This window comes from Petromyzon marinus, chromosome 52 (genome assembly GCF_048934315.1).
Source record: "Petromyzon marinus isolate PM22_M1 ecotype Great Lakes invasive population chromosome 52, UKy_Petmar_22M1.pri1.0, whole genome shotgun sequence".
Taxonomy (NCBI): Eukaryota; Metazoa; Chordata; class Hyperoartia; order Petromyzontiformes; family Petromyzontidae; genus Petromyzon; species Petromyzon marinus.
The window spans coordinates 4,453,359-4,479,586 of NC_133718.1; the positions used below are offsets into that span (position 1 = coordinate 4,453,359).

The following is a 26,228-nucleotide window of genomic DNA, read 5'->3' on the forward strand; positions in this document are numbered from 1 at the left end:
CTAGCAATTGCAGGGGCTGCGCCTTTACAACGTTTTGCTCTTCTAAAATCAATCAATCTTCAATATGTATTTTTTATAGGACACCTTTCGCAGTAACATTAACGCGGGGCGCTACACAATTATTCGGGCAAAAAGAAAACCGAGGGCAATGCACTCGTGTACAAAAACAACGTCAAAATAAATGAAGATCACAAGATGATTCATTATATATTTTGTTTTGTTTTAATACCTACGGCGACTTTGTGTGTGCGTGTCGCGCACTGCGCCACAAACCCCCGGGGCCCGCCCGGGTCCGATCACGCCGCGCTCACCGGTCCCGGGCCTCCCCTAGGTCGGCTCAACCTTAAATTGATTTACCTACCGCAACCAGCTACTGGTAGGCAACACCACTGGACGGAGGGAGGGGGAGGAGGGGGGGAGAGACAAAGGCGGCCGGGCGTGATACTGACCACCCGTCCCATCTTCACAGATCCTCGCTCACAGCACTTGCCTCAAACAGTCTGTGTAGCCTACACGGGGGCTATTCGTCTCTCGCTATGCGTGGCTGTCGGAGGTATTTTTTTTTAAAAGGGTAGTTTTGGGCTCCCTGTGTAACGCAAGACCTATTCCACCCTCTTACCCATGACTCCTCCTATGTCCCCTAGAGTGCATGCCTCTTGTCCCCTCCCACACTCTCCAATCTCCCTTCGCCCTCCCCATCTCCCTCCCACTGGCTCTCTCTCTCTCTCACTCTGTCGGTAAAAATAGCAAAGAGCTGCTGTAGCTGTGGATTCTTCTCCTGTATCGGGACTGGGCAAATGCTGAGTTGTGTGTCTTCCCCCCACCAACCACCCACCCAGCCAACCCCGTCACAATCATCGTCAACAACAACAACAGCAGCAGCAGCGGCAGCATGATGATGATGGTACTTGTCAATGTCTGGCTGTCGATGTGTGTGTGCGTGTGTCCGTCTGAGTGTTTGTTCGCTGTCTGCTATGGCGTGGCTGTTTGTGAGTGCGCCGCTCGTACATCGCTTCCTACTGCTGTGGTGTGACGCACGTTTGTTACAAATGCTATTTCCTGCACTTCGAAACAGCTGTGTAGTAGTTGTGTGTGTGTGTGCGCGCGTGTGGTTATATATTGGGTTACTTGTTAGCTGCCTGCACTATATATAGTGTCTTTGTGTTAATATATAGGACGTGTGTTAGACTGTCTGGCACCTTTGATGGGTAATGTGTATACAGCGTCTTTCGCGTGCAGTTGTATGTACGTACACTGGTACACAAGGCAGTCCTGTTTAGTACACGTGTGGTAGGTTCACAGTTGTATCTTGTACCAACACAATCCTTGTATTGTTGTGCACATTTAGTGTCTATACGTTGCAGTTGAACGAATATACATACATTTACCCGCTATAGTATATCGATGGGTATATGTATACTGAATAGTATAGTGTGTAGTCGTGTCAAACCATGCAGTTGTATGTACGTGCAATCCTACATAGTACATTGACACACGTACATAAGTCTTCACAATGCAGTTGTGTGTATATACATGCTAAATACATTAGCATTGTATTGTTACTGTGTGTGTCATTGTGAATGTAAGTGCTGTGTATAGTTATAGTCAGTATGGACATCGCTCCCGTTCATGCCTTGTTACAATTTGATTTAGTGGCACTATTTTAGCACGGCATATCAGTCAGTCTCTGCATTGAACAATAGTTTTCTGTAGTCACAGACTGCTTTAGCTAGGAAAACTCGTTCAGTATCTATGTAATGTATTATTGGTATACTTGACTAATTATAGACACCCTAAACACACCGCACCATTAGTGTACATTGTGTCTATCCACTGCTGGATTGTTTAAGGCGTTGGAGAGCATTACATCACAATACCCGGACTGTGTGTATACTCTTGTTATTTACATGATCTCTCGTAAGTGTGAAATTACCAGGCACATACTCTCGAGTAATATTCTGCTTGAAAACAATTGTTAAAATTGTAAAATATACTTGTTGAGTGTGTACGTCGCTACACATGCAAGTACTGTATACACTACAATAATTGACGTGATAGGTGATATAAAGCTCCAAGCCCTTTGTCAATCCACCGCTGGTGGTTAGTTGACCATACTTCACCACGCTGGTCAAGTGCAGGTTGGTGAGAGGTCTTTGTGGTGGGCAGAGGCCCAAGACGGGGGTCAAATGTCACTCGCCACTGATGTTAGCCGCGGGTTTCAGAGCTGCGGCGCGCTAACCGCAGCGCCACCGCTCCTCACAAATGTGTCATTGATATTCGCCCGTGCCTGTTGCTACTTCTGCTTACCGGTGGTACGTGGCACGTTCTCGATGCAGTTTCTCGAGTCGAGCATTCGTATTAACGCGTGTTCAGTTCTGCTGTTGAGAATCGCCATGATTTACGACTGTTGCTTTAAGAAGTTTTATCTTGTAAGTCGGTGGGTTATGAGCAGCATACTGTATTTGCCTTCATCATACTTGTGCCCTACCGTATTACGGACTCAATTTAGAGCTTATTGGGTCACCCCCGTGCCCCTTATAAATCTCAACGTTCATCCTACAAAGTCACATCACAAGGAAGAAACACAAACACAAAATAGACACGTTTTGTTGGTGCCCGTATTGAAACGGCTGTACGCCGTACGGACCTGAAAACTCAATTTCCCTGCTCGAGAATACGGGGTAAAAAAACAAAAATGAAAACAACTAATTAAGTTGTTGCAATTTTATTTATTTATTTTTTACCTACGTGACTTTACCGAAAGAACCAAAGAGTATGGATCCTTGCATTCACGAAAACTTCAAATCTAGGATACGGGGTAAACCGTGTGGGTTGGACATGCATACATTATTCTGTAGACCCCATTCAAGTTACATTCACTGTATTCTAAGCATTACAAGATTCACTTTTCCCCCCACTTGCATTTTAAAGCACGAGTTGGGGACGCGTCTTATAATCCGGGTAGCTGCGTGCGTGGCTAGATCTTCGCCAGGGAGCAAGTTCGTGGTCCTACTTTCCCGACGCGTCTTACAATCCGGTCGTTGCGTTTGACTGCATGCGATATCATGGACGTGTTCAACTCTTCCGCACAGCATTGATGCATCACCCGCTATTGCGTTTAGTTGCGCGGATATCTATAAACGTTATTTTTTTCTGTACTCCGCGGCTGTTATTACTGTCATATTATTATTGTATAACTCATCATCAAGCCATGCTCAGTCCACTGCTGAATGAAGCCCTCCATTATGTTATCATTATCACAACGACCCCAAGGCAATAATCACACAGCTAATTCAAAATTGGATTTAGATCCGTGTAGGTACGGCCATTTGTCAATATATCTATCTCAATCAGCTGGAACCTCCCGTAAATCACGTGACTCGCGAGTCTCCACCCCCACCACTCTGAATCCGCCCCCTATCCCCGCCCCCTGTGAAAACAGAAGCAGCGTGGAGGCCCTGCTGTGGCCCCTTCCTATCCTCACCTCTCCTGACCCCTCTCTGCTGCCGTTTCTCCGCTCCTTTTTCGGTCATTTCCCTCCCGATTTCCCATTCTTCTCTCTTCCGTATCTCCGTTCCTTTGTCTTTCCCCCGTGCATTTGCATCCTTGGCTGTCCTCCCCTTCCTGTGGTGTAGCCACGGGTACCACAGTTTGCCGCAGCGGCGGCGAGAGGTGTTAACGACCTCGCCTGGTGTGCGGGAGGTCGTGGGTTTGATACCGACCCTGATGCCTGCTGCTGTGTATTTGGAGTCTGCATGCTCTCTCCCCTTGGTCACGTGGGCTTTTTTGCCGGACCCTCCGAGGTTTTCGCTCCACATTTAGAAGCAACGCGCGTTTACTGTATTCGGCTGCAGTACATTTCCACGTGATAAGCCGCTTCGTTGAGCTGTCCTCTGTGGCCAGGTCGCTTCTGGAAAAGAGCTATGTAGCTTAGCAGGGCTTACCTGATCAAATACAAATAATTTTAATAGTTTAGTTTTGCTACTTAGAGCTATATAATGTCAATAACTCCAAATGACATCACACCTACATGATCTGTCCCAAAAGCAACCAACGGTGAATTATGATGTCGGCCGTGACGGCCTATGTATGAAATCAATCGGAGTGCTATTGATCGATTGGAATTAAATTGCTATTCCGCTTATAGATCGAGATGAGAGAGTGGCAGGGCTGTAGTTGAACATCAACAACAGCAGGCCTGTGACACAATATCTCCCCTTTCTCACGATGCTCGTGAATTTCTCGAGAGAAGGTGTAAGTGACCCTGCCCTAACCCAGCGAGGAGGCAGAGCACTGAATGTGATTGCTCGATAGCCAGATAGCCTTTCATTGGAGGACGGCAGAGTCACAAAACAACGACAAACTTTGGAATCATAGTCGGCATTTTGATTTTACAACTATCGAGTTAATGAAAGATGCCCCCTCCACAATATCCCTCGCTACACTCCTGATCACAGTGTAAGACGCTCCAGAAATTAAGACCCACGCCATCAATAAAGTTACATAAATCTGGTCCCACGCTCTCTCACACACACACTCTCTGGGTTATATTCAAGACGCACCCCCAACTTTTGCTTTAAACTAGAGGGGGGAAAAAGTACATCTTATAATCTGGAGAATGCGGTTCATGTTATCATCATTATCATGCTAATAGCGCTGAACCATGTATTGAAATATAGCGCTGAACGATGTATTGAAATATACCTCTGAGTACCAGAGGATAAGTTGTCATTGAGGACGACGATACTGTCGTAATATTAACCAACCGGGTGGCTGATCAGCAGAGTTCAACTCCTGGTTTTTGGGGGAGGCGGGTGGGGGAGGTTGATTGAGCCCATCATCCCTGCGGGGTCGATAAAAACGAGTAGCACCTCGTGGGTAATTCTACGGCGGTTGTCCTATGGATAAACTCGACCCCCGCCATAGGAACGTGGAATATCCAACACTGGCTCGGGGCTCTTCATTGGAGCAGGCGGTCACTTGTACGTCTTTCCCTTGTGCCCATTGTCCACGAAAGGCTGGCACAGAGTCTGAGAAGAGGTCTCCGATTGGTGGACGGCGCGTGGACTGACTGACCGACCCACTGCTCGTCTCAATGCGGCTGGATTCGCGCTGAAGTCTCCGATTGGTGGACGGCGCGTGGACTGACGGACCGACCCGCTGCGGCTGGATTCGCGCTGAAGTTCATTTCGAAGCGATTCGAGACGAACCGTCGAGGTGAGCCCCGAACGGCGCTCCGACCGCTCGCGTTGTCTTCACATTCAGCGTCGCTTTCTGACACCACCGTCGTCGTCGTTGTCAGCCATGATTGATCCACTGCTGGATGAAGGCCTCCGCCCTCCGCCCCCCCCCCAACCCACCCACCCCCCCGCCCCCCGCCACAAGCAGTGGCCGTGAAGTATTTTACACGGACGGAATGCGTTGGCCGGCGTCGTACGTGCCGGCCAACTACCGCCGCGGTCGTGTGTCAAGTGTCGCTCGAGCGTGGGTGGAAATTCTACATTACTCTGGAATGTGCCTGATCTCCATTAGATTTCAAAAGCTAAGCAGCTTTGAGCCTGGATATTGCTTGGATGGGTGACCACATTGAGGCCTTCATCTAGCAGTGGATAAGCAATGACCGATGATGATTATTAACATTGTTATTCATACGTAAAAAAACTCGCCGATTTGTATTGTACATTTCATAACGTACAGCATTACGCAATGTGCAATTAAAGACGCATTTCATTTTTTTTAAATCGAAACTAAAGGCAAAGGCGCAGGAACCAAGCAACTGCTCGCTCATGTCACTGCTAGCGTAAAGGGTCCCGCCCCTGCTATAGGGGCCCCTATAGAGACGTTGTTGGAAGGGGTGGGAGTACCCACACTTTACCCAGACCACGTGTGACCTGCCAGTCGACTGACACTGTGTTGTGCTGATTTATACTGCTGGGGGGGGGGGGGGGGGCGGGGGGGGGGCGATTCACGGAACTCGCGCCGTCGTTTCAAATGCCGCGCTGGCAGACAGGGTCGGACCGGCGACCCCTGGCTTTGCAAGCGCCAGTGGCGCTCGCCGTTGTTACACCAACGTGGCACCGTCCCCGCTATTGATCGAAGTTGAACGCCGGAATCGTGAGCCGTGCCCTTTAGGGTGCACGGCGTAATCGGGGGGGGGGGGGGAGGGAGGGCGACTGCCCCGTGGCCCCGCGCTTTTTGGGGAGGGGGCCCACGCTTTGACGTCACGGTGTCACGTGCGATGCTTCCCGGTTTAATTCGAAGGCGTTTAGGGGGAGAGCGGTGGGGAGGCACGGTGGGGTTGGCTCCAGGCCACAGCCCCTCCGCTATGGACGGCCCTGACTGGAATATACAGATGCGGCAGTTAGGCAGCCTTCTGCAAAAACAAAAAACAAAAAAAACCTACCAAACTACCGTACATGGATTACGGCTTCAATTTCCTTTCTGTGATGGTGTGAAATATTTCTGTATAACGTGTGCACGTGTGTGTGATTACGTGTTTGCTTTACAAGTGTAGAGATCCGTGTGCGCGTGTCTTTTTTCCTACAGCTTCACGCGATGCCGCACAATACGGTGCACACACACAGCACACACACAGCGCACACACAGCGCACACACAGCGCACACACAGCACACACACAGCACACACACAGCACACACACAGCACACACACAGCACACACACAGCACACACACAGCACACACACACAGCACACACACACAGCACACACACACAGCACACGCGCGCAGAACGCGCAAGCGTGTGTACGTAGAATCCCGCATGTCACTCGCGTCCTCATCTTGCGAGAAGCGTTAACGCATCGTAAACAGCATCTGCTCGACTACGCCCGTCTGCAGAGTGACCCATGTACAGATTCTTCGCAACAATAATGGAGAGTAAATCGAAGAGTGAAAAAAAACCCCCCGTGACTTTGTTTCAAAGCCTCTGCCCAGCAAAATCGTTTTGCCGACTTTGGCGGAACATTGGGCGCAACATTAGAATGTCTACTGGGTACGCCTTGCACCGATAAAACGACAATAGCTTACAGCCCCCTTGATGCTGGATGAAAGCCACCCCGTTGCTTTGTGGGTCATGGAGGTCGTTTGACCATACTTCACCACGCTGGTCACTGCAGGTTGGGTGAAGGTGGGAGGGGGGGCGGCCCAGGACTGCTTTAGATATCTCTCGCCACTGATGTTAGTTGTGGCAGGCAATCGGACGTCCGGAAACCAAACCTGGTTCACAATTATAATTTACATAAGACGCTCATTCACTAAAAACTGGGTAAATGAATATATTTGTACATTATTAAATGTAATACAGCTATAATATAATTCAATCATACATTTCTTAGTTGCTAATTTTTAAATGGTTAATTAATTTTCTCGTCTCACAGTCTTTGCATCAATCAATTAAATAATTATTTTTTTATCTACACTGTACAACTTTCCGCTTGGAATTGAATAAGAGTCCACCTTTTTTTAAATTAACGAGTCCTTACAATCATTCATTTATCTCCCGAGGCATCCTAATAATAACGCTCGCCAGTTAATTACCCAGGACAGGCTTTTGCCGAGTCCCGAGCAGCGGGTGTTCAGGAGCGTGCTGCTACCACCACGACGTTTGGCCATGGATCCCATCGTTTAGTTTTAGTTGGTAAATCGTTTGCGAGAGGAGTTCGGAATTCGTGTTTGGAGGAGGAGGCTGCAAAACCTGGAGACAACCCAGCGCCCAGCAGACAGACTCTGTCTACGAGGCGGTGCCACTGAAGCGCACTCCCATCTCCCGGTTACACTCGCGTATCTGGACGGTGTTTAACATCCGCCAATGCGTCTTCGTTTCTTTCTCGGAGGTATTTAATTGGCAATATTTATCGTCGAACTTAGTAACGATGACGACACGCAACGTTCCTCGCCCCGCTTGGTCCGTGTTCGGATCGTCATCACGAGAGCTATCATGTCTGCCGTGCAAGGCAGACGGACGGACGGACTGGACGGACGGACGCGCGGACGCACGTACGGAGATAATGCAGTTCAACACGTAGGCTCTCGCGACGAAATATTGTCCATAATAGCGGTGTTTTTTTTTTGGGTTAGACGGCGTAAGCGTACCACCTGATGCATTCGAGCTCTCAACCTTTAGGTTGTGAAAGCGTTTAAATGAAAGGAAAAAAAATCGTCGGCTCATTTGCGTTGCCCCCTGGTTCCGTTCAAACCGCTGGCCAGGACGCGCACACACGCGCACATGTGAGCTCGCGATAACGTGTACGTGTCGGGGCTCTGTGAGCCCAGTGGAAACATTTCGTTGATGTTGTTGTTGGGGTTTTGTTGTTGTTGTTGTTGTGTTGTTAAGGAGCCTCTTTTCTTCCCCAGCCGTGCACCGCGGTGCCTTTTGGCAGCGTGCCGGCTGAACTCCCACCCACCCACCCACCACCCCCCCCCCCCACACAAAACAACAACGCGGTTTACATTTTAGAAAATTTATTATTTTTATTGTAACGCGACGTAGTTTGATGGGCTCGTACGATTAGAGAGGGGCGCACGGTGAAATCTTGTTTTGCCGCTTTGCGGAAAACGCAGCGGCAGCTCCGGTGGTGGGTCCAGATGGATGGACTGGGCCCTGCAATGAGAATGTGGAATGTACGTCACGAGGTTCACTTATGATAATGATGAGCACCGCCCCACTGCAAAGTCGCTTTGACTTTTGTCTTTACATTGCAGGATAACTCAATGTGGGGAGGCCTTCAGCTAGCAGTGGATTGATCGTGGCGACTGATAATGTCGAGTGTAACTCCGCGGTGAGCGGGTTGATGATGAAATTTTGCAAGGCCCCCTATACAGTGCGAACATAACAATAGTGCACGGCCCTTTGTCAATCCACTGCTGGATGAAGGCCTCCCGTCACCATGCCAGTCATGGGGGGGGGGGGGGGATTATTTGACCATACTTCGCCATGCTGGTTCAGCGAAGGAAGGGGCGTGCTCAGAAACAGACGTATCACTCGCGACTGCCGAGTTAGCCGTGGCCCGGATTCGAACTCGGGGGGTGGGGGGGGGAACTGGGGTTCGCAGTGCGGCGGCTGCGGCTACTGCTATCCACTTCGGAGGGGCTGTGTCGTGGGGGATCATATCAGGTGACGAGCGCACGCACGCACGCACGCGCGAGAAACACGACAGCTGCACTACCTGGCGACCTCCCCGGCGTTCAGGTTCGCGTTCGCGATCGCGTTTCGGGCGATTGCGCCAGACGACACGTGGCGGCGGTGTTCAAACCCAAACTTCTCTCCGGTGCATCGCGATCATCGGCATCATCAGCAGCCATGATCTATCCGCTGCCGGATGAAGCCACCCACCACCACCCACCACCACCCATAAAGCCGTCGCCATTCTCTCGCGGTCTCGCAGCGCGGCAATCCGTGCGGCTCCTCTCCTACCGGACATCTGTGAGAAAGAGCTTCATAGCTCATCGGATTCCTCCAGTCTAGATGCTGACGATTCCGATTCTGCACGGGCAGATCCCGCCGCTACGTCTACGCTTGTGGACGCCCTCCCTGGCGTGTGTTTCCCTCCTTTGGCTGCCACTCTGTGATTATCCTCCACCACCGTACGCCCTCACCCTGCCTGCAATGATGTGTCCCCCTTCCCCACTGCCCCCAAGCCAAACTTTACTTTTCTCGACGACGATCGTTGTCATCTCGCCCTTTTGGGTGTGTCCTCCGATCCCACGCGTTCCTCGCTTTCCCCCCGGGTCAGCGGAATCCTGCTGTGATGCACGCGCGTCCCCCCGTGTCTCACCCACACGCGCAAAGACAAAGATCCCCCGTATAGCCTTAACCAGACTGTAGGGGCAAGTGCTGTTAGCGAGCACCTATGAAGGCCGGAACGGTACACGAAGGGGGTGGGTGGCCAGCACCACGCCCGACCGCCTTTGTCTCCCCGGTGGCAATGTTTACTACACACCGCACCAGGTTACTCATTTGAGGCTGAGTCGACCTAGGGGAGGCCCGGGACCGGTTCAGATAATCGTCACTGGGTGTTGGCCGTGAGCGGGAATCGAACCCGGGTCGCCAGGTTCATAGCGCAGCGCGCTGACCGCTACACTATCGCTATACAGGCACACACCACACACATACAGACACACACCACACACATACAGACACACACCACACACATACAGACACACACCAAGGAGACACGGCCTCGCTCGGCACTCCAGCTGGCATCACGCTGTGATCTTGCTTGGCTTACCACTTCTATCCAGCAATTACTGTTGCTGCTAATTGCAGTGCACGTTCCAAATCATTGCCAGTGTCTGAGCACTAAAGAGTAATAGCAATCATAATCCGGGTATAATTATTAATGAATATTAATGATGACGATGATGATGATGATAATAATATTTTTACAGCCCCATTTGAATCCACAGTCTATCAGTCATGGGAGTTGTTTGACCATGCTGCCCCGTGCCGGTCACTGCAGGTTGTTAACGAGAGGGGGACCACCCATGACCTGCTCAGATATCTCTCGTCACTGATGTTAGTCGCCGGGGCTGGCAATAAAACTCAGGCCGTTGGTTCGTAGTTCAGTGTGCTATCCCACTGCACCACCGCCCCAACTCTCAGTCATAAGAGTCCCCCTTTATTTGTATGTATGTTGCACATCTTTCGCACCATATTCAACTCAACACGAAAAAAGCAGTCGAGTTTTCAGTCGAGATGTAGAAGTGCATAGCTCCAGTGGCTTCCCAATATCGGAATGGAAGAGCGTTCCAGACGGCCCGCAGAAGCGCGCCTGAAAGCGTGCGATGCGGTGACCGTCCGTCTCTTTAGCCAGGAAAGACTCATTAAGATTCAAGGTTACCCACAGTAGAGGGGTTTTTTTGGGTTAGATCGGGTAAACATAAATGTGTCGCTAAACCTGGATATTGGTCACGAAAGCCTACGTCGTTTTAAACAGATTCGAGATTGTTTTTTGAAAGGGTCCTGCTTCATTGGGATGTCTAGCCAAGACTCAAATTGTAACTGTATTTGAACCCCCCCCCCCCCCCCCTCTGCCGTGCACGTGTTGGTTTTCCCCGGGAACCCAGGTTTAGTCTCTTTGGGAGAACGGATAAAACACATGTGGTTTTCTTCTCTTCAGAGAGAAATCCTGTATCACCCGGAGAAACCGCACCCGTGTGGTGGGAGGGGACAGCTAACGTTACAGTTTAAGTTCCTGAATCAATGGGGATAGAGCCGCTGTGCAGTGGTTAGCGCGCCGTGCTGTGAACTGGGCGATCTGAGTTCGAGCGATTTATGAACTGGTTCTGGGCCACCCCCTGTCCCCCACCCCACCACATTCACGAACCAGCACTGACCAGCGTGGTGAAGTGTGGTTTAAAACAAAAAAACCCAGCCTCAACCATCATGGCCCTGGTAGAGGCCTTCGCCCGTCGTGAACCTGAATCCACGCCTGCAATTAGCATGGTTGGTTCAACATACGTAACATAGATAAATCCATCCGCATCGTTTGACTCTCAGAGCTCCGTAGAGAAGTTGCGAAACTCCGTGCGGCTCAGCATGAACACGCCGTCGAGGTGCGGGAGACAACGGCGCTCTCCTCTGCGTGGCTCGTGACAGAATCCCCGACACTTCTGAAGAACGTAAAGGGTCACGACCGGAAATGGCACGTTTGCCTCGCCGTTGTTACACGCACCCGTGTCGCCCAGTGACCGTCGAAGGCTGCTGGCACGTTGCGTGCGAGAGGCGGCTGGCGTGACCTGTTGGATGTTATCGAACGCTCTTTTCGCCCCAATTAATTTCTTCCGCAATACTTAAAATACCGGGGGCGGAGCGGGCGGCTGCGCAGTGGTTATCGTCGCTGGTCACAGCTAACATCCGTGGCGACTGATATCCCAACTGGTACCAGGATTTCCCCGGCCGCCCCCCCCCACCCCAACTCCCCCCCCCCCCTCCACCCAACTCCCCCCCTCTTCTTCACCAACTTGCACTAACCGGCGTCGTGGAGTATGGTAGGGAAAAAAAAAACTGACTTGGCGTTTGTCGAGAGGGCTTCCTTCATCCATTGGTGGATTGAGAATGGGATGGAATTAGTTGTTTTTGTACGAAACTTAAAGTCCCATGGGATGCAGCCGTGGTGCGATGGTTAGTGCACCGCACTTACAATCCAGAGGTCGCGAGTTCTATTAAAACTATTAAACTACTTTTTTTATTTTACCAGGCAAGGTCCACTGAGCTATATAGCTCTTTTGCAGAAACGACCTGGCCACCACAAATTATAGCTCAACGAATTGGCTTGTCACGTTGACATTTATGACAGCCAAATAGTCTTCCGTACGAACCCCCGGCGCGACAGTCGGTTGAAACGGCACGTGGAAAGTTTCATAACTACTGCCCCCACCACCTCTTTGTCTACCCGGCAGTGTACGTTGTTAGATAACGCAGTTAGTCGATCACACATTCACGAGCGGTTGGGTAAAGTGTGGATACTCCCACCTCTGGCAAGACGTCTGGCCGGCGTGGAAGAGTCGGGAGAGTAGTGAGCCATGTAGAGCGGCCTCTTGCGGTGGCGTGAGCGAGCTCTTGCAGGGATGCGCCTTTCCCTTTGTTTTTGTTCGCACAAATCCCACAGTTGCTCAGAGTGTTGCAGGACGCAAAAAAATAAATCGGGGGCAGGGTGGGTGGGGGGGAAAGGGAGCAACATCGTTTAGTTAAAAACATAATTCGATTGTTTCAAAATTACAGTTCATCCTTTTCTTCAAAGGGGTTAGGCCTGTTGTGGAGGAGGGATTTTGGGAGTGGGGCGCATCACACAGATCCACAGCCCATCTGCTGATGGGCTCGCCCCTCAGGGTTGCCCCCCACTTCCCGCCAGCCCCCCCCACCCCCCCACCCACCACCACTCGCCAATGCGAGATTTGTAATATGGGATCCATGCCCACTTCTTGATATGTACGTACGTATGCATGTTGGAACTTCTTTCACACCGTACGTAGCCAGCCGCACTAATCAGAGGTGCCCCGTCAATTAAATTTACGGCAACGATTCATAATGGATTCTCGGGTTTGGGCCACGTAATGATATCTGACCGTGTGCTTGTGTCGTCAAGCCCCTCCACCACCCAACGCAGCCTTGCCTCGCTTCCACCCGTACGTATGCATGTTGAACTTCTTTCGCACCCCACGTAGCCAACCGCGCTAATCGGAGGTGCTCATCGGGGCAGGGGGGGTGGGGTGCGATGCCCTTGCTTAGTCTCGCAGAGACGCCCACGAAACCAGAGCGATTCCCTGCTCACGCGAGCATCGAAGTATCGGTGCTCGTGGCCTGGGCCAGTGGTGGAAACTCCCCCGTTGCTATGGCGAGACCGAGTATATCCGTAGGACGACCGCCGTTGGAATTCCTCGCCGTGAGCAAAGAGGGATACTCGGCCGAGACACATTGGGGAGGTCTCAAAAGCAGGGGGCAAATTTCTGATGATGTTACATCGATTAGGGCAGGGGTGGCGAACCTGTATCACACCAAGAGCCAAAAGGTAGCCGTGAGTTCTCCAAAGAGCCAAGTGTGTGGGCATATATATTGACAGTTTTCGGCGCAGCACAGGAGACGTTCATTATTCCTTGCTACTACCGTGGTAGTGCGTTCTACGTTACGCGCCCTTCGATAGAGCTGCATGTGGTGGATTAAAAATCCGCGTGCGGCTCGTGAGATGTCAGTTGGCCACCGCTGGGGTAGGTGGGACGCAAGTCGGCTGAGCTCTGGAGCGGTTGGTGCCATGGTTGGGGCAACGCGCTAGGAACCAGGCGAGCTAGGAACCAGGCGAGCTAGGAACCAGGCGAGCTAGGAACCAGGCGAGCTAGGAACCAGGCGAGCTAGGAACCAGGCGAGCTAGGAACCAGGCGAGCTAGGAACCAGGCGAGCTAGGAACCAGGCGAGCTAGGAACCAGGCGAGCTAGGAACCAGGCGAGCTAGGAACCAGGCGAGCTAGGAACCAGGCGAGCTAGGAACCAGGCGAGCTAGGAACCAGGCGAGCTAGGAACCAGGCGAGCTAGGAACCAGGCGAGCTACGGCCGGCATCGGTGGTGAGCGACATCCAAAACGGGTTTCTGGCCCGCCCCTCTTTACTTCGCCAAGCCCGCCGCACTGACCAGCGTGGTGAAGTATGGCCGCGCCACATTCATCGGCTGTCGGGGAACGTGCCGTTCGTGAGCGTCTATTAAAGGCCAAGGTGGTCAGCATCGCACGCCCAGCCGCCTTTGTCTCCCCAGTGCTGGCGCGAGGCCGAGCACAGCTCACGAACCGTGCGATAACCCCGAAGACGGCATATATTATCTTGCGCCGGGTATTTTTGTACCAATCCCTGAAATGAGACACTACTATTATTATTATCTTTAAAAAAAAGTTCAACGTCGTGACTTCATTGGCACGTATTTTAGAAGGATGCTGAGTGAGATCCTCCTTTGCACGACTGTCATTGTTTTACCTCCCAACTTCTTTCCTGCAGCACTTTAGCCTTTTTTCTGGTTACCCCCCTCCCCGCCCACCACCGCCTGCCCCCCTACCTCACTGCCTCCCCACCTACCCGCCCACTAGACCGCCCGCCCACCCACCCACCGCAAAGTTTCGTAAGATAATTAGGGACAAGTTCTAGCACTGAATGTTTGCTCCAGTGCCGAGCCTTTGCTGACGCCAACGAAGAGAAGGATAATAATGGAGGGGAGGGGGGGGAGAAGAGGGGGGGGGCGAGGAGGGGGGGGGGTCAAGCGGCGGGGTCGTGTTTCTCAGAAGATCAAGTTTTAAGTGCATTGGCTATTGTGAGGCGACTGACCGTACCGCTTCGTAGGGCATTTCATATTCCGGGGGCCACGTCCGACGTTCCGCTCCATGTGTCTCGGGCGGGCAGCGGGAGCGAAACGTCGGACGTCGCGCCGCGAGCGGAGCACGCGTGGGTGTGGGTGTGTGGGGGGGGGGGGGGGGGGGGCAGCCGTTGTGACCGGGGCTCGATCGTCCGCCCCCACCGCCCGGCACGTCCGCTCCGCGCATCCCCTCCTCTCTTCCCCGGGGTTGGCGACGAAGACCGAGGGAACGGGCGCGTTCGCGCGTCGTTCGTGTTTCCCGTGGCGTAGCCGCGACGACCCCTTGGATCTGGTCGAGCGTTTTCACGGAGGCCTTCACCCGGCGGTGGATTGTTAAAGGTGGCTGAGAGTCGCTACTCGGGTTTATGATTTTTTGACCGTCGTTAGTGTTTTTTTAAATTTTGTCGCCTACCCCCAGCCGAGGTGTCGCTATTAGATATCAGGAGTCAGATCCCCCGGAGTTGTTGTTGTCGTCGTTTCAGTTTCACCGTCCCGTTTCACATCCTCAGCTTTATTTCCTGTCTTGTCTGACAGTTTCGCCCGCTCTATTTTAGCCTAAATCTTAACATTAGCGTTCCATTTGCATCGAGCGCATTGTTCTGGTCCAGGCCCCAGATATTTTATGTATGCACTCGCCTTTTGCCCGTCCAAGGACGGGTGTATTGCAGTAAATCTGAAACTTGAAAGTGAAAAGCAGAGCGTGACGTGATATATTCATTGCATCCATTCGTGTGCAATTTGTAAGGCCGCGGTGACACGGACCTATTTCATTGTTCATCACGACGTCCTTTTTACTTCGATGTCTCAACAACAGCGTTACGGAGATCACGTGACGTGATGACGTGAGGGTTCTGCCTTTGTAGTGAGGGTTGTCAGTTGACGCCAAGGAGGGGGGAGGAGGCGCCACGCCCCCCACATGTGGAGTGACGTCAGCCGCTAATTATTATTCATGGAGGGGGGGTGTCCATTTGGAGGACGTCACCTGTTCATGATTATTAATGAGGGGGGCTGTTCGATGTGGTGTGACGTCACCTGCTCATGATTATTATTGGGGGGGGGGAGTTCTCCATGCGGAGTGACGTCACCCGCTCATGATTATTAATGAGGGGCGGGTCCATGTGGAGGACGTAACCTGCCCATGATTATTAATGAGGCGGACTGGTCGACGTGGAGTGACGTCACGCGCATTACACACTGACATTCTTGGGTAAATATAGCAGAAAATGTTTAACTTCTTTCGCACCATACGTAGCCAACCATGCTTATCTTCCGACGACTGATTGCCTCTTCTCTCGAACACACAGAGCGTGTATATATATCGCCGTTAACACGACGCGTGTCACACTCTGTATAGAGTCTGGAGATGCAGTTATAAATGCACTAAATGTTACCGTTCGCTTTAGTTTCATACATTGCGTCGTCGTTCGTGCAAAGTGCGCCTCTCGTGATCGCGATTGCAAAATTTCCCGAGCTGCGCGGTCCTCCCTATGTTAGGATGTATTCCGCCAATTAATGAGTTGTTCATGCACGTGGGAGCAAGCCGGAGCAACCAGAGAAGACCTACTCTTTTATGGGACCAACACCATCTCATACAGAAAGGCAAAGTTGATATTTCGTCCGCACTTTGCCGTGCCGCCTTCTCCTGACGAGCCAGGGTGTACGACTCCTCCTCGGCCCCCCACGAGAAGGTGGAGTTTTCCCAACAATCGTGCGATCCACCAACCCCTTGCTGCGGCTGCTGCTGCTGCTGCCTCCGCAGCGCTGGATTACAGGCAGCCATGTGCAGCGTAGCCACCACCGCCGCCGCCACACCGGATGAATATTTAAATCTAAATTGAAAACTCATTTCTTGAGACCTGCTTTTGGTCTTTAGTTTATTGTCTCCCCTCCCCTCCCACACCTCTGAATGGCACGGTTGGCTCCGTACGGCACGAAAGAAGTTCAACATACGTTCGATAGATAAATCCACCCGCATCGTTCGACTCTCAGAGCTCCGTAGAGAAGTTGCGAAACCCCGTGCGGCTCAGCATGAACACGCCGTCGAGGTGCGGGAGAGAACGGCGCTCTCCTCTGCGTGACTCGTTACAGAATCCCCGACACTTCTGAAGAACGAAAAGGGTCACGACCGGAAATGGCACGTTTGCCTCGACCGCCATACACGCACCCGTGTCGCCCAGTGACCGTCGAAGGCTGCTGGGCACGTTGCGTGCGAGAGGCGCGTGGTAGATTGGAAAGGCATCCGCTTCTTTAACGCCATGATGAGCACACTTCGAGGGGCTCAGCGGTCGATATAGAATCGTCCGCGTCGGCGTCCGCCGACGAGCCAAGGCACCGTCGCGCCCGTGGCAAGCGCCGCAGGCCGGCGGGGATTCGTTTTGTGGAGCCGTCTCGCGGGCGAAACGACGATGCCAACTTCCCCCCCCCCCCCCCACCTCGTTCGCAACGGACGCCGGAGCCATTTAAACGCATCTTAAATTCATGCATACATTCATAGCGCTGTAAGCAGATGGGGTAAGTGCCATTATATATTTAAAAGATCCTTCTGCGGTATTCCACCGTGGCTCCGAAATATAAAGTAAAAAATGGAGACGCGCGCGCTTGACTTTGCAACTCGGCGCTGATCATTCAATGGGTCCTCAGTTTTATTTGTCACACGCGGACAGCTGCCGCTGAGGGGTCCCCACCCTTGGCTAGGCAGCAGCAGGGCATTGCATATGGTTGCGATGGGATGTGATTTAAACGCACGCACGCACTTGGAGTTTCCGTGACATTTCAGCAAGTGTCACTATAACATGCAAATCCTAATCTGAAATGAAAAGCATCACTTAGGGTGGGCGAGCAGGGGGGAAGCTAATGAGAGGCATGGAATTAAAAAAAGGGATCGTTATATATTTTTCGTTTTCGATATCGGATGATGTCAAGAAGCGCACACTGTTGCGATAATGCCATGGTGCAAGAGCTGGAATCTGAAACTTGGATGCAGAGGACCCTCACAAAGTTGGCTCATTTAATAAAAAGAAAAAATTTGGTCAGAAAAAATATATATCGTTTTTTTGACATCCATCAATCGAAAGTTCTGTTTAGGATTAGCTTTTATGATGTAGATTTTTTTTTTAAGTTGCACGGTGCAGTTGTCATTATCTGGACTTATATACATAACGAAAACACGAGCTGTGGTTTGATGATGCCCCGGGTGGTCGAGACTAACGCTGGAGTGGCACCCAAGAGAGAGGTCGCAGTGTGAATGTAACGACAACTGGGGAGACAGAGTGACAGAATCGGCTCGTGTGGCTTTCGGTTGCCGAACGAATGCATAAATGTCGCACTCATTACCCACAAAGTGCTTGCCACAAATGAATCACAATACGTCGCTGATCTCGTCAACGAGCATGAACCGTCATCACGTGAACTCCGGTCATCCTAACAGCAGCGGCTTTTGGCTAACCATCGAACAGATACGGTCACTGCATCGCGCGCTTTCAGATGCACGTCTGCGGCCGTCTGGAACGCTATTCCATTCCGATATTAGGAAGCCGCTGGAGCTGAGCACTTTTAAATCGTCATCTAGATTGAAGACGAATTTCTTTAGAACTGCTTTTTGTGTTTAGTTTGTTGTCCTTCTCCGGCACCTCCGATTCGTGGAATCGGCTCCGTATGGCGCGAAAGAAGTTCAACATACATACAAATAAAGGGGACTCTTATGACTGAGAGTGGAGCCGTGGTGCAGTGGTTAGCACAGTGGGCTACGAACCCAAAGCCTGAGTTGTATTGCCAGCCACGGCAGCTAACATCAGTGGCGACAGACAGCTTGGCAGTTCATCTTCAACAACCCGCACAGACCAGCGTGGTGAAGTATGGCCCAACAACTCCCATGACTGATACAGTCATACGAAAGACGTTCAATATACACACGTACGCACGTACATGTACGGATGTTTGGTGGATTGTTACATCACAGGATCGTGGGGGATGGCGATTGCTTTGCCATTATTCCACGCAGACGCTGTCGACCCTCCCTCCCTCCCCCGTGTAACGCGCTCGCTACCGTCGCATCGGCCGTGTGCTGGCCATATCGCCACTGCAAAAAGAGCTTCTTAGCTCAAGTGGGGCCTTCATGCATCATGAATAATCGGCGGCTTCACATTTTGGCGCAATAAAAAAATATATTTCGATCGTAATGCACGCTGCACGTGTACTCTGTCTGCGCGCGTGTGTGTGTGTGCACATATATCCAAGCACGATCGTTATCCGGCCAAAACCACTTGATGGGAAGTTAACAGCGGTTTTCCTGGAGTGACTCATCCTTGCCATAGCAACATGGAAATTACACCAACTGAGTTCAGGGTCAGATCACGCTTGAGCACAAAGACACGCTGATTTTTTTAACAACTGAGGAGTGGTGAGCGCCAGTTCCTGCAGCCGAGGTTAATTCTGTGGCCTCACTCTCTTGCCAAGCGGTGAAACGTAGGCCCACGGACACTCGGGGACCAGGGGTCGCCACCCTGCGGCTTATTTACGGACTGCCTCGCGACGTAACGTATGTGTGTGTGTGCGCGTATTCACACGCATTGCGGCTCTTGTTATTTTTGGTTGCCGACCCCTGATCTAGAGAGGGGTGGAGCTCTCCCCCCCCCCTCTCTCTCTAGAGTTGGTGTCCTGCCACCAGCGGTGGCGTGAGCAAGCAATCGCAGGGCTGCGCCTTTACCTCGTATCCTCGCCACCGCAGTGTCGTCGACAGTGCTGCTTCAGTTTTGATCACCTTTCTGCTTTTTGCAGGAAGTAAGAAAAATAATATCGCAGCGTGTGTGTGTGTTTTGAAATACCGGGGCCAATTCAGAGGTGCGGTGTGCCCCACAATATCCGTTTTTATTAACAAAAAAAAACCCCGTTTGTTCTATGAAGACCAAACTTGTCTCATTGACGCCTGGTAATGCCAGCTTGCCGGGCAGCGATGGAGCACGCCTCTATCCAGCACTGTGGAGGCAGCAAGGGTTGGTGGATCACGGCCTACGCAGTTGTTGCGAAACTCCCTTCTGGCGGGCGTCGAGAAGGTGCCATACTTTGGCTTGCCATGAGAAGGCATTGCAGCAAAGCGCGGACGAATCACCATCTGTTACATCTGTATGGAATCGAGTGTTGCCCTGTCGCACATGCGGGCTTTCTCCGGGTGCTACGGTTTTGTCTCGCATGTAGACCGCTCATGAATTGTCCGATAACAGCTTCATATATATAGAGGACCGCAGAGCTTGGGGGGGGGGAATTTGGCGCTCGCCTGCACGTGGCTGCTGCTGCCTCCCCGCTCGTCTGTGGTTCCTCCTCCTGGCGCCTCTGAGTCGTCCCCTCTCTCTCCCTGAGTTATCCTCTCTCTTTCTCTCTGAGTCGTCCTCTCTCTTCGAGAGCGAGCGAGCGGATGCTGAGCGGCGGCAGCGACGCGTTGCAAGCTGAAGCAATAATAATCGTAAAATTATTATTTGTATCCCTCTCTTTTTTGTGACAAAGACTGAATGCAATGCAGTACAAATGAAGGGTAAACCAAAGCACGACTGAAATCACCAGAAATCGCGCGCCAATGCTGGAACGCACAATCAGATGCTACCCTAGTTACTGTACGGTCCAGCACGGTACACAGACTCCACCGGTGCGTGACGTTCTGTGCAGCGTGGAGACGTAGCGAGCAGCAAGGAAACCCTGCGACGCACGATGTTCCGTTATCGAGCTACAGAAGTTGTAAATATATTTTTTCTTTCAAAATGTCAACTTCTTTGGGGTCCGCCACTAAGCCCTCGTGTTTCGCGTTGTCACCTCTCCTGTTTTTCCCCAACATCGTCCTCTTTTTGAGGCAACCGCGCTTAGGAAATCTGCGAGACATGAGAAATCCCAGTTTCCATGTATGTATGTTGAAGTTCTTTTGCACCGTGTGTAACCGACCATGCTAATCGGAGGTGTGTCAATAATGCACCACTCAAGACAACGCGTGTACGTGTAGTTCTACCGCCTTCTGGTATTCCGAGATATTCTTCCTTTCCCCGTGATGTGAGTGCCCTCTTTCTTTTGTAGCTCGTAGATGGCAACCTCACACGGCATATCTGCCCACATGATTTCGAGGGCACACACAGTGACAGGGCCTTTTTAGCAATGTCACTCGAAGGGGGCGGCGGCGGCGGCGGCGGTGGTGGAGGTCCTAGCAGTGGTGGGTGGTGGAGGGGGATACATTTTTCACAGAAGCCTTTCGATTGGGCCCGACAACAGGAGGAGTTGGTGGTGGTGGTGGTGGGAGGCTGGCGATAATGGGGCCACTTTAACGGCAGAACGAACGCGAGCGGCGGGGAGAGAGGTGCGGAAGGAAGGGCGGCAGGGAGGAGAGGTTAATTGCGGCACGCGATGGGGCCAGTGACCTCTGGGGGTCCTCTCACCAAACAAGAAAGGCCCCTTCACAGACGCCCGAGTGCCCGACTGCGTGCACGCACGCATCCCCGCTGAGCGATGATGATGGCTGCCTCCCGGCATTTTCCACGTGGCTTTTTGGTCCCGCCGCCAAATTTTGTTTTTTCTTGAGACATTTTTCGTGAAAAGAAAAAATAAAAAAAAACGTAAAGGAATCTAAAGCGAAACGGGAAGGAGTGATTGCATGGGCCGCACGCGAGATATTATAACGTACAGCTCCTCTTCGTGAATCCCCTGCTAGATGAAGGTTATCTCCCCGCGCGCCGTGCCAGTCTTGCGGGTTGTTTGAACATACTTGATTTCGCTGGTGACGTGGTAAAACATGCACGGTTGGTTCAACAACGTTCCACGTTTACTGGGCAGCGCCGGTTGGTGCAAGGCAGTGTGCCCGTGACCAGTTCAAGACATCGCTCGCCACCGATGTTAACCGTTCCTGGGCTTCGCACTCGGGTCAGCGGGTTCGTAGCGGCGTCTGCGCTAACCGCTGCGCCGCCGCTCTGCCGCGGCCCTTTCAAGCGAGCCTCAGATCGCGTTCGCAGCGGTGCATCATCGACGCTGCGACTCGGCTCTCTGCGGACCGAGCGAGCGAGTGCTCTTGCTGGAAGTGACATCAGGAACGATGATGCAGTTGCAAACAAGGAGATAACAAGTGCGCGTGGTTAATTGCGCCCCCTTTCTTATCGCGCAAAGGCGATAAACTAAGTGCGAAGGCACTGTGGTTTTTGGTGCCTGTAAGCGTGAAGGGCAAACCAGCTGGCACTCGGTGACTCATGGCGGAGAGTGACCAGCGATGGACCAGTAAACTCGTCAATGTTGGGGTCAACGTTGGGCCAACGTTGACCCCAACATTGGCTTGCCTACCGGAGAGTTCCGCTTATGTGGGCCCAGCATCGTAAGACTGTGGCGCCCGTATATCTCGTTGTCGTTTTTGTTTTTCATTCGTAATAAATAAATAGGGGGAAATTTACGTCCCGCAACCGTCAGCAGTGTGCTTACTTTGTAGCACACGATTGGGGGGGCGGGGGGGGGGTGCATGACAGCCAATGTTTTAAACAAACTTTAAAGAAAGAAACGTCAAACGTAGCACAGACCGAGTAAGTGTGTGTGTGTGATCCGCCCTGTGTTTGTCGTGCATGCTGTTCCTGTGTTTGTCGTGCATGCTGTCCCTGTGTTTGCCGTGCATGCTGTCCCTGTGTTTGTCGTGCATGCTGATCCATTCGGCGTGCATGCTGTTCCTGTGTTTGTCGTGCATGCTGTTCCTGTGTTTGTCGTGCATGCTGTTCCATTCGGCGTGCATGAGGAGAGAGGCTCTCACTGCTCCATCGCAGGGCTCCGAAACCGCGTGCGGCGGCTCTTTTAAGGGACCGCTCCGTGACGTTGTTCATTAAGAGACCACCACCGTCTCACCACCACCACCACCGTCTCACCACCACCGTCTCACCACCACCACCGTCTCACCACCACCACCACCGTCTCACCACCACCACCACCGTCTCACCACCACCACCACAGTGCACTGCGCTGCGGCTCTTTAAATATTGCCGGGGTGGGGGGGGAGAGTTTCTCCCACCAAATTCTAAAAAAAAGTCTCTTCTTGCTGTTGTTTCGGTCGCCGACCCCCGCTGCCCTATGGGTACTGTACACGTTCTCGCGTCTTGTCTCAAAGAACCCTCCAGCTACCGCGGACAAATGACTTTAGAAGAAGGGGGGGGGAGAGGTGGGGGGCTTCATCTTCAGCAGTGGGGGGCAGAAGACGGTGGGGGAGGGGGGGGGGTCAGCCCCGCCTAACCTCCCCCCACCGCCACCTCTCCTGGTGGGACCGAGTTTGGGGCGGTCGATCTTGTTCAATTGAAGGAAATGATATATAAATAAACTGTGAGATCCGAGGTGACAGGATGATTATTGCTCGAGCGCCTCACCCTCTCGCTGTGTGTGTGCTCGTTAAGCATCGCGGGATAATTAATGCTCTTGTTGGGGGGGGGTGGGGGGCAGTCTCGGAGGAAACTGATGACAATTTAATTCACCTTTTGCAATAATTGCTCCAGGAAAATTCCTCCGCTGCCTGCTGCTGCTAACGCTTATTACTGCTGCTGAAGCTACTGCTGCTGCTGTTGTTGTTCCTGCTGCTGCTGCTGAACCTACTGCTGCAGCTACTGCTGCTGTTGTTGCTACTGCTGAAGCCACTGCTGTTGCTGCTGAAGCTACTGCTGCTGTTGTTGTTGCTGCTGAACCTACTGCTGTAGCTACTGCTGCTGTTGTTGCTACTGCTATTGCTGCTGAAGCTGCTGCTGCTGTTGTTGTTGCTGCTGAACCTACTGCTGTAGCTACTGCTGCTGCTGTTGTTGCTACTGCTATTGCTGCTGAAGCTGCTGCTGCTGTTGTTGTTGCTGCTGAACCTACTGCTGTAGCTACTGCTGCTGCTGTTGTTGCTACTGCTGAAGCCACTGGTGCTGTTGCTGCTGCTACTGCTGCTGCTGAAGCTGCTGCTGCTGTTGATGATGCTGCTGCTGCTGTTGATGATGCTGCTGCTGCTGTTGATGTTGCTACTGCTGCTGCTGAAGCTGCTGCTGTTGTTGGTGATACTATTGTTGCTGCTGCTGTTGCTGCTGAAGCTGCTGTTGCTGATCCTGCTGCTGTTGTTGTTGCTACTGCTGTTGCTGATGCTGCTGTTACTGTTGCTCGTGCTGCTGAAGCTATTGCTTTGTTGCTGCTGTTGCTGATGTTGCTACTGCTGTTGCTACTACTGTTGCTGATGCTACTACTGCTGTTGCTACTACTGTTGCTGATGCTACTGATGCTGCTGTTGCTACTACTGTTGCTGATACGACTGATGCTGCTGTTGCTACTACTGCTACTATTGCTGCTATTACAGTGAGGGAAAAAGTATTTCATCCCCTGCTGATTTTGTACGTTTGCCCACTGACAAAGAAATGATCAGTCTATAATTTTAATGGTAGGTTCATTTGAACAGTGAGAGACAGAATAACAACAAATTTTTTTAAAAAAAGCATGTCAAAAATGTTATAAATTGAGTTTCATTTTAATGAGGGAAATAAGTATTTGACCCCCTCTCAATCAGAAAGATTTCTGGCTCCCAGGTGTCTTTTATACAGGTAACGAGCTGAGATTAGGAGCACACTCTTAAAGGGAGTGCTCCTAATCACAGCTTGTTACCTGTATAAAAGACACCTGTCCACAGAAGCAATCAATAAATCAGATTCCAAACTCTCCACCATGGCCAAGACCAAAGGGCTCTCCAAGGATGTCAGGGACAAGATTGTAGACCTACACAAGGCTGGAATGGGCTACAAGACCATTGCCAAGCAGCGATTATTCGCAAACGTAAGAAACACAAAAGAACTGTCAATCTCCCTCGGCCTGGGGCTCCATGCAAGATCTCACCTCGCGGAGTTGCAATGATCATGAGAACGGTGAGGAATCAGCCCAGAACTACACGGGAGGACCTTGTCAATGATCTCAAGGCAGCTGGGACCATAGTCACCAAGAAAACAATTGGTAACACACTACGCCATGAAGGACTGAAATCCTGCAGTGCCCGCAAGGTCCCCCTGCTCAAGAAAGCACATATACATGCCTGTCTGAAGTTTGCCAATGGACATCTGAATGATTCAGAGGACAACTGGGTGAAAGTGTTGTGGTCAGATGAGGCCAAAATGGAGCTCTTTGGCATCAACTCAACTCGCCGTGTTTGGAGGAGGAGGAATGCTGCCTAGACCCCAAGAACACCATCCCCACCGTCAAACATGGAGGTGGAAACATTATGCTTTGGGGGTGTTTTTTCTGCTCAGGGGACAAGACAACTTCACCGCATCAAAGGAACGATGGACAAGGGCCATGTACCTTCAAATCTTGGGTGAGAACCTTCCCTCAGCCAGGGCATTGAAAATGGGTCGTGGATGGGTATTCTAGCATGACAATGACCCAAAACACACGGCCAAGGCAACAAAGGAGTGGCTCAAGAAGAAGCACATTAAGGTCCTGGAGTGGCCTAGTCAGTCTCCAGATCTTGATCCCATAGAAAATCTGTGGAGAGAGCTGAAGGTTCGAGTTTCCAAACGTCAGCCTCGAAACCTTAATGACTTGAAGAAGATCTGCAAAGAAGAGTGGGACAAAATCCCTCCTGAGATGTGTGCAAATCTGGTGGCCAACTACAAGAAACGTCTGACCTCTGTGATTGCCAACAAGGGTTTTGCCACCAAATACTAAGTCATGTTTTGCAGAAGGGTCAAATACTTATTTCCCTCATTAAAATGCAAATCAATTTATAACAGTTTTTGACATGCGTTTTTCTGGATTTTTGTTGTTGTTATTGTCTCTCACTGTTCAAATAAACCTACCATCAAAATTATAGACTGATCATTTCTTTGTCAGTGGGCAAACGTACAAAATCAGCAGGGGATCAAATACTTTTTTTCCCTCACTGTATATCCACTGCTGATCTTGCTGCTGTTGCTACTGCTGCAGCACTGTGGGCAGGAGATGGTTAACAAATACATCACCAACGTAACAGCACCAGCCAATCAGTGTCGTCTCCATGCCAACAGGTTGGGATCGGGAGAGGCAAAGGAGGTCAAGCTGCAGCCTGATTGGCCGAACGTGCGTCACATGACCCGAATCAATGGAGTAGGAATTTACCTTAATTGGATACATTTTGTTGGTCGTTATGCAGAGAGAATGTATATTAATAATACTACTACAGTACTGGGATAGCTTACTCAGTATATATATCAAGCTGGCTTCTGGTGGCAAGATAAGTAGCTCGTTATCTGGTCAAGCTGACTTTGGCTCATCGTCATCATCATTGATGTTATAATTTCTCTGGGGTTGTAAAATCAGTATAACATCATCCTGTTTTTTTTAGGGTAGCTGATGTCCTGGGAAATATTGTACGTCTTCCCAGGACATTAATAGTCCTGG

At 51.4% G+C, this 26,228-nt stretch overlaps 1 protein-coding gene across 3 annotated transcripts in view; it reads left to right on the forward strand.

Moving 5' to 3' along the window:
* Nucleotides 1-26,228, forward strand: part of LOC116953609 (myocyte-specific enhancer factor 2C-like) — a 118,214-nt gene that overhangs the window by 16,703 nt on the left and 75,283 nt on the right. Inside the window, exons 1-2 of one of the 3 annotated variants that reach the window (XM_032973956.2) lie at nucleotides 586-904; nucleotides 5,018-5,217. The exons of 1 other annotated variant lie outside the window; for it this stretch is intronic. The gene's annotated coding sequence lies outside the window, so the exon portion shown is untranslated. Of the gene's footprint in view, nucleotides 1-585; nucleotides 905-5,017; nucleotides 5,218-26,228 lie in introns of those variants that run through there. One more of the 3 variants, XM_032973955.2, reaches the window with a different exon arrangement.